General features: G+C 34.3%; 1 long non-coding RNA gene across 1 annotated transcript; it reads left to right on the forward strand.

Moving 5' to 3' along the window:
• The first annotated feature begins 228 nt into the window (after positions 1-228).
• On the forward strand, positions 229-7,245 carry LOC140607488 (uncharacterized). Its single transcript, XR_012009487.1, has 3 exons — positions 229-628; positions 5,571-5,691; positions 7,138-7,245. It is a non-coding gene; the product is annotated as an uncharacterized lncRNA (long non-coding RNA).
• Positions 7,246-9,133: the final 1,888 nt, after the last annotated feature.

A 9,133-nucleotide genomic window follows, 5' to 3' on the forward strand; every position in this document is an offset into this window, starting at 1 on the left:
TTTGAGATAGTCCTCAGCCTTTCCTCCTAATATATAATAACGTGTCCCTTTCCTCCTAAAAGGAGTGCCTGCCTCTATTTTCAGGAACTGGAGGCAAAGGTAAGAAGAACACAGAGCAGAAAAGCCATTGTTGAGCATTATGAGGTAATTGTAGCCAGCAGTTTTGTATTGTACACTTGTAAAGAAGATGGGCCATAACTGCTTCTAGAAATATCTCCATCTAGATATCTGAACTAGATAGAATATATTAAATATAGCAGGTATAGATCTCAGTTTATACAAACTCAGGTATTCAGTAAAGACCTTTCTGTATTTTCTATATTTTTCTAAAATATACTTTAACCATAGTGATGTTTTTCACACAAGTTCCAGAAAAACTGGCTAAAAATGACTGAGATGATGATGGACCTACTGTCCCCATATCAAGAAGTCCACAGGCAGGTGGTTCCAGAGTTAATTAGTTCAGAAACCAAATGATGTTATCATGTGCTTTCTTTTTGCTCCATCATGTTTGGAGTTAGCTTTGTCCTCAGGACTTCTCACGACCATAGTTCTAAATAGAAAATTCTCCAACAGCTGAAGTAGAAAAAGAACATTTTCTTCTCACATTTTACTTCTCATCAGGAAGGTAAATCATTCCCAGACTTTAGAGACATTTGTATTCATTCTTTATACTTTGTGTATGAGTATAATCTTCAAGAAGAAGGAAGCTCAGGGGGGTTCTTACATTGTATCCTTACACTTTCTTTTCCTCTTATTTAATTTTTGACTTTTTGAGAAAGAGGAGCAACATACTCCCTACAGTTGGGGTGCCTGGGTGGCTCAGTTGGTTAAGCATCTGACTCTTGATTTCACCTGAGGTCATGTTCTCAGGGTCATGGGATCAAGCCCCATGTTGGGCTCTGCATTTGGCAAGGAGTCTGCTTGAGATTCTCTTCCTCTTTCTCTGCCCCTCTCCCTGCTTGCACACACACTCTCTAAAATGGATAAACAAATAAATAATTAAATCTTAAAGAAAACATAAGTTAATTAACTAACAATCCATTATGATTTATTTGATACTTGGAGATAAAAGGTCAATAACTCTCCTTATGAATTTATATTGAAAACTTGAAAGAACTTGATAGAACCACCCACCTAAAATAATTTTAAAATGACCTTTTTTTCCCCTTTATTGCTAGTTTTATTTTCTAACTATTAACAGATCAAAATGCTATCTACAGTTTTGATGAACTTATAAACTGTAAAGTTCTGGGCAAATATGTTATTATTATTATATTAAACAATATATAAGATAATTCCCTTTCCCTCCTTTTGATATGCATTGATGAGTTTTACTTCCATTCATCTCAGTCAGATTTAGAAAATTTCTTATATTTCATATTGCCTCTTTAGTATTTTTTAAAGCCCCTTATTGAGAGTTTCTTTCCACTACATAACTGAAGAGTATTTGAAGCATGAGGAAGATTATCTAACAGTTTTCAGCTTCTTGACTGGTGCTTTTAATTCTACTAGCCTCCAGATACAAGTTGCATTTCTGATGAGAGCTCAGAAGACTGCTGCTTATCAAATCTAAGGAGCAATGGTGGCAGTTCAGTAATTGCTTGTTTTAAGAATGAGAATCAAAAGTCTATAAGCAAATATAATATATTGTATAAGCATGGGGGCTATATATGAAGAATGGCAGGATACTGGGAAAAAAACAGGCATGAGTGATCAAAGATGTGGCCATACACCAATGCTCGTTATTCACTTTATTATTTGTATGACTTTGAGGAGATTAATAACCAATATGAGCTTCCTTTTTTTCTTTAGCTTGAAATAACAACGATTTTATTTCACAGAGCTTTATGAGTCAGGAATTTAGACAGGTTATGAACAGTAAGGAAGACTTGTCTCTGCTCTGGGATGTCTAGAGATACAGCTGGGTACTGGATGGTATCTCTCTCCCTCCTCTCTCTGTATGATCTCTCTAGCTGGAAACCTCAGAGGAATTATGCCTCTTACATGATAGCTTAAGACTACAAGAGCAGATGTTCCAAGTGGCCCAGGCAAAATGGATTCATGTGACTAAAGTTCAGTGCTCCAGGAACATCCTTTTTATCACATTCCATTTATCAAGCAAGTTTTATTATTCTTTTTAAATTTATTTTTTATTGGTGTTCAATTTGCCAACATATAGAATAACATCCAGTGCTCATCCCATCAAGTGCCCCCCTCAGTGCCCGTCACCCAGTCACCCCCACCCCCCGCCCACCTCCCCTTCCACCACCCCTAGTTTGTTTCCCAGAGTTAGGAGTCTCTCATGTTCTGTCTCCCTTTCTGATATTTCCCACTCATTTTTTTCTCCTTTCCCCTTTACTCCCTTTCACTATTTTTTATATTCCCCAAATGAATGACCATATAATGTTTGTCCTTCTCCGATTGACTTATTTCACTCAGTATAATACCCTCCAGTTCCATCCACGTTGAAGCAAATGGTGGGTATTTGTCATTTCTAATGGCTGAGTAATATTCCATTGTGTACATAGACCACATCTTCTTTATCCATTCATCTTTCGGTGGACACTGAGGCTCCTTCCACAGTTTGGCTATTGCGGACATTGCTGCTATAAACATCGGGGTGCAGGTGTCCTGGCATTTCATTACATCTGTATCTTTGAGGTAAATCCTCAGCAGTGCAATATCAAGCAAGTTTTAAAAGCCACCCAAAATCCACTGGCTGGAGAATTAAATTTAATCTTTCAGTGAGTGGAGTATCAAAGAATTTGTGCTATCATTATTCAGCAGAAAAGCTTCATAGAATGTTGTTATATACTAACAAATGAGACTTAAAATTCTAAGTCTCATTTGATGAGTATGAAAACTTCTAAAGAAGTTAGTAAATTTAGTTAAATTCTTAGTTTCTGATTTGTTTTTGTATTAAGAATGTCTTGGTATTTTTCAATTTATAGTCTACATTGAAAAACTAGAGGGAACATGTAGACCTGGTCAGATGAGTTAAACCCCATCTACAATTTGATCTTTGTTAATAAAGTAAAATGAGGAAAATATGACCTTTGTCCTAAAAATGTGTTTTCAGGGAAGAATTTTTACAGAACTGTTCAGCCATTTGATGATTTCACAAACTTTCCCCACATTTCAGAAATTTCAAAGATATAACTGTCATGGGTTATGTATGTAAGAATAAAAATTAAATTTCAGTAATATCTGGATAAATGAGATTGTGAAAATGTCCAGATCACCTAAATTATATGACACTAAAAGAGTAATACACCAATGTTCTTTGTGTTCTTGTGCATATTATTGCACACTTGGAATTCTTAAACTCTATCTTCTTAATCCACACCAAGAAAAATTCTCTGTTTTTTGTTCCTGATACTTTCATCTAACTAGTCTTTGTAAAATGCCAGGTCTGGCATGGTGTGTGTGTGTGTGTGTGTGTGTGTGTGTGTGTGTGTGTGCGATGTACTGTTTAGATTCACAGCAGGAGAGGAAGGAACAGAGATTCTCCACATGCCCTCTGGCCCAACACATGCATAGACTTCCCCATTATCAACATCACTCACTGAAGTAGTATGTATGTATAAATGATGAACCTACATTAACATATCATCTCCATCTTGCTCAAAGTCTATAGTTTATATTAGGGTTGCCTCTGGGTGTTGTACATTCTATGGGTTTAGACAAATGTACAATGACAAGTATCCATTATTGTAGTATCATACAGAGTATGTTTTCTGCCCCCCAAATTTTCTGTGCTCTATTTATTCATCTTTTGCTCCTACCCATACTGCTCTGATTTTTAAAAATCTGTAAAATAGGTCTGATTACAACTGCATTTCAGTGCTGCCCATGAGGATTAGCCATAACATTGCAAGGCACACGATGGGCATTTAATACATAGGAGCCATTGTTGTTGTTGTTGTTGTTATTATTATTATTATTACTCAATAAGCAAAATTTATGTTTTATATTACTTCAAGTTAGGTCATTTGATTTTACTCACCAAATGGGGATCAGAGAAAGATGAAGTTAAGGATTAGAATGAAAGATTGGTAGTACCAGAGGTATCTGAGAGATTATTCAGTGTGTCCAATGTAAGCCCTTTTATCAAAGAGACTGAAGCCCAAGCTTGTTAGGTATCTTGCTCTAGCTATCACATAGAAAATATTACTTATAAAATTATATTTAATACAAGGGATACATTACAATAAAATAATATTAATAACATTTTTAAATTATCAAAATAATAATTATATTTTTTATTATCATAGAGAAAATCAGTGAGAAACTTAGAAACAGCACCTAGTCCTTGAATCTCCCAATTCATATTTCTTTCCACATGAATAAAAGTTCTCAAGTGGGAATAATGATTTAACATTCCCAAAATACCAAATCCAAATGAACAGGAATATGCTCCTTGTAAACTTAAATACTTGGGGGAAAAATTCCAATTATTTAAATTTTATTCCCACCTAAAGAATATATTATATATTCCCCTAGGAATGTGTTCTACAAAAAGGGAAACTAATGTCAACTCCATGGTTTTAGAAATTTAGGAAGAAAATACTCCAATATTTTGTGACATACACTTTTGAAATGACAAATCCATATTTTTGGTTCCCCAAAATAAAACACTGCTACAGAAAAGAAAAAATCATTAGACCAAGCATCTTGTTTCCATGATATTTAGTTCAAATTCAGCGTCCCTCCGATTCTGCATTCCAATTCAAGAATAATTGTATGGGGCTTAGAATAAGTCATGCACATAAATGAGGAGCGGTTTTTCATAATCATTTCCTTAGATAACTGACCTAGTTTTATCATAGTGCATCTTGGGTATAGTCAACAGTTTGAGGTCTAAAGATGGGGTGGGGTGAAATTTACACCCTTTTATTCTTTTCAACTGATAGTAAACTTTCTACAGAAAGTCATTTGCTAGTGTGTTTACCACTATCTAAATATCCAGAAAAGCAAAGAAGATTCAAGTATAGCCTGCTTGCCCTAAATGTGCCCCAGGTTTTTCCTTCAAATAGAAAGTACAATAAATAAAAATGAGGACCAGAAATGTTATTTTACACCTAAGTCTTCATAATCTGAAAATTGGACACCCAGAAGGTAGATAACTCTATCAGACAAATGCATATGTGAAAGTGATTTTATGTACAAATTTCCAGTTATAAAATAAATAAGTCACAGAGATGAAAAGTACATTGTAGGGAATATAGCCAATAATATTGTAAAAACCTTGTATTGTGACAGATGGTGACTCCACTTATCATGGTGAGCGTTGAATAATGTATAGAACTGTTGAATCAATATGCTATACACCTGAAACAAACATAACATTCAATGTTAATTACACATCAATATTAAAAAAATGAAATAAGAAAAATCAATGAAGGGGAAGTTGGAGAAGATTCATTATTATTTTCTATGGAGTTTGTATATGTGTTTTCATGGGAGAGATCAGTACTGAAGAAATGTGGACAGAAATATTTTTTAAATATATGAAGCATGGGTGCCTAGGTGGCTCTGTCAGTTGAGTGTCTGACTCTTGGTTTCAGCTCAGGTCAGGATCTCATGAGTCGTGGGATGGAGCCACACACATGTTTGGTGGGGAGTCTGCATGAAGATTCTCTCCCACTGTCCCTCCACCAACTCATGTATGCTCTCTCTCTTAAGCAAGTAAGTAAGCAAGTAAATAAATAGATATTTTTTTAAAAATGAATGTATGAAGCATTAAAAAAATAATATATTTTTCCATGGATGCATATAAATGTAATAAAAAAATAAATAGGATGTGTAGTAATTTTATAACAGTAGATAGAGAAAGAAGGGACTGGAAAAGTGAGGAAAGAAAATTTCAGTTTGATATGTAATTTATATTTCATTTTATGTAAAACACATGAAACAAATATATTTGTATTAGCCAGTTTCTGGAATAGTAGATAAAGATTATCTAATTATTTTTCTCTTCCTTTATGGGGCAAGATTTCAGGTTCCATGTCTTTTTTTTTTTTTTTTTTCTTAACAAGAAATGTTCTCAATGTTTTCTCTTTAATTTTTAATTCTTAAAACAAATCACCTACATATTGACAGAAAAGAAACTTCTTACCTGTTTGCCTATCTGCTATCCATTAATCATTAATTTTTGTCTATTCACTTATTCATTTTAACAGTTTTTACATGTACACTTTTACTCTTTTAAATCTTCAGCTGCCTCTCTTCTTTTGGGTCATAGAGCAGCTCTTCCTTCACTTATGAAGCAGAACTAATTCAGGTTTTTTGAGGGAGCAAAAATGCCCTAAGGTATATTGGAATAACTGTCACCTTCACCCATGTCCCCATGGATGAGCTGAAGGAGTAAAGCCTAACTCAATAGTTCCGATTGCCACTAGAGGCACTACTGAAAATTGGTTCCTATTGATTTACCTATATCAGGAGTAGTAAAGGGAAGCCTCCCCCACCTCCCACAAAAATTCTTCTACAGACAAACTTGAGAGGTTTAAAGGGATCATATGGATCACAGGAAGGCCCCCCACTCCTAATAATCTGCTTGACTGAAATACTTAGGATTGAAGGACACATTATTTAAGTTAAGGAGCTGCTTTTAACAAGTGATTGTGTTTAATTGACTTAATATAACTCCAAGTCAGCCATTTACATGGTAGTGTGAATTGTCTAATTTAGATCACATTTCCTTAATCACCTAGATGAGATTAGCTGTACTGAGAGGAAAATCAATCAATTTTAAAAGACAGGAGGAATGAGAAGGAAAGTTAACTTTGTTCAAGTATTTATATCTTGCATTTTATCCTTAATTTACAACCCCCCACATCACCCCAATACTATAAAACACCATAAGAAACATTAATCTTAAAGGGTAATTTGGAGAGAATTATTTGAAATCAGGTCTGCCTTCCCAAACCCTGGAGAGGCAAGGTAAGTATAGGGCAGTAATTCAATGTATAGGCTCTGGACCAGCAGTGTTGGCACCACTGGAAACCTGCTAGAAATACAAATTCTTGATCCAGATTCTCTGGTATAAGCCCAGCAAATTGTGTTTTAATGAAGTGATGCAAGTGTTAAGCCCAACTTAGAAAATCACTGGTGTAAGGTGCTCTTCTTTAGGTGGCAAGTCCTGTGCAGAGTGGAATGTAAATAACGGACGAAGCTCAGCATTGAGATCAGGAGAAAGAAGATATATTGGAATATAAGAGGCAAGGAGTAAGGGTAGGTGGGTGTGTATATATTCTGTTTTTAATCACAAAGCCTAGTAACTAGATCAAAATAACCAGCCCTGTGTATATCTTAGATCTGCTGCTTCTGTTACATTACCAGGCCATTTATCCTTTTTTTTTTTCATTTTTATAACATGATCATTATACATTTGGTTTAGGAAGTGAAGATTAAATCATAATTTTATATTCTTGAATTATTTTAAGGATTTTGTAATTTGAAATGAATACATAATGCCATTGCTGCCTTTTGAGAGATTTTTCTTCTTTTTCTAGCCCTCAACATACATATTAATAAATTTTTGCTATTGCATCCAAAATTTTAAGTGACCAAGGTTGTATGTCTGTAACTTATAAGCTAGAAGTGCAATTTGACACTATGCAGTAAGATGAAGAAAATTGTCACATTTCAAACACAACTGGTAACCTGCACTCATTAGTGCCATGCTCTATTCAATAAAGACAACTGGTAAAGACTGATGGAACAGGTTATAAGTAGATATCTATATTTTAAGAAAATGCTTATCATGCCAATAGGAATCTTGCCAGACTTACTTCTTTTGTTACACTATTATCTAATGCAATCATGCAATCATAGGGATTTTGTCATTCAGACACCCTTCCTTTCTTGCCAACACCAAAAACAAAACACAGAAGCAAACATGCAGAAAATAAATGAATGAAATGAAAACAAATGAATGTCCTATGATATCTTTTTTTGGCAAAGTATTTTACATTTTGTAGACAATATGAAAATTCATCTTCAAAATATTCTGAATAAGTCCACTGCAAGCAGGAATTTCTTTCTGTGAAAACTTAGCTGGAAGTGCTATTTGGTATTACATAGCAAAGTGAAGAAAACTGTCAAATGTTGAACACAGCCTCCCCTCCCCGTGTGTGTGTGTGTGTGTGTGTGTGTGTGTGTGTGTCTTCCTTTATATATAGGCTGTTTATGCTAATGGGAGAATTATGTTTAATGTATTTGCAAAATTTTTGAGATTTGCTATGACCAAAAGTCCTACTATGAGTTCTCAGGACCAGGAGAGTAATATTAACTAACAGGTTAGAGGACTGGAAATGCAAAAATCTTACTTTAAGAAGGTACAATATTTACTACATTCATTGTTACATGGTATTACACACTTCAAGCTTATTTGCTTTTTGTAAACAAGTGTTTTATTTTTATTTATTTTAAATTGCTAATGAACCTTAAAAGATAAGTTGTTAAAATATCTGCTATAGAACCATTTAATTTTTTTTTCAAATTAAGTCATCCCATTCTACTGAGATATTAAGCAATGTGTTATGGCCAAGAAGAACCGCCTACGACCATGCTATTCATTAGCTAAATGTAATGTATAAAGGCAAATAGGGCGACTTGATGTGCTGAAATGCAATTGCTGTAGTAGTTTATATTAGAAGAACCCAAATTGTGTTTATTGGCATTTAAGAATCTTAGTGTTCATGCAAAAATCTGTAGCATTTTTTTCAAGGGGAAAGAGAAGAAAGAAGCAGGTTGAGTCTGGTGAATCATGAGAATGGTTGATGAAATGGCACAAAGGAAATAGTCATATGTTTGATGAATGATGGAAAGAGAAAAGAGTGAACCCAAGCTTCAGTTATAACTTTCAATATTTCTTGGCTAATAATATTCCCTATATCATCCTCAATTTGGTTTTGAAACTGGTAATATTATAGAAGCATATTTGTCTGCTGATAGATATTTTTTAATCTACCTGCAAGGTCAACCCAACTATTTAATAGGTATCCAGGAGTTTTCAGATTCATTGGTCCAGGTACAATATGAAAAAGTAATATATTTCCTCTTAAGATCCATCTTCCTGTTCTCATCAAAATCAAATTTTAAAAAAGGTAGGAGAGAAGAAACT

Source organism: Canis lupus, chromosome 16 (genome assembly GCF_048164855.1).
Source record: "Canis lupus baileyi chromosome 16, mCanLup2.hap1, whole genome shotgun sequence".
Classification (NCBI taxonomy): domain Eukaryota; kingdom Metazoa; phylum Chordata; class Mammalia; order Carnivora; family Canidae; genus Canis; species Canis lupus.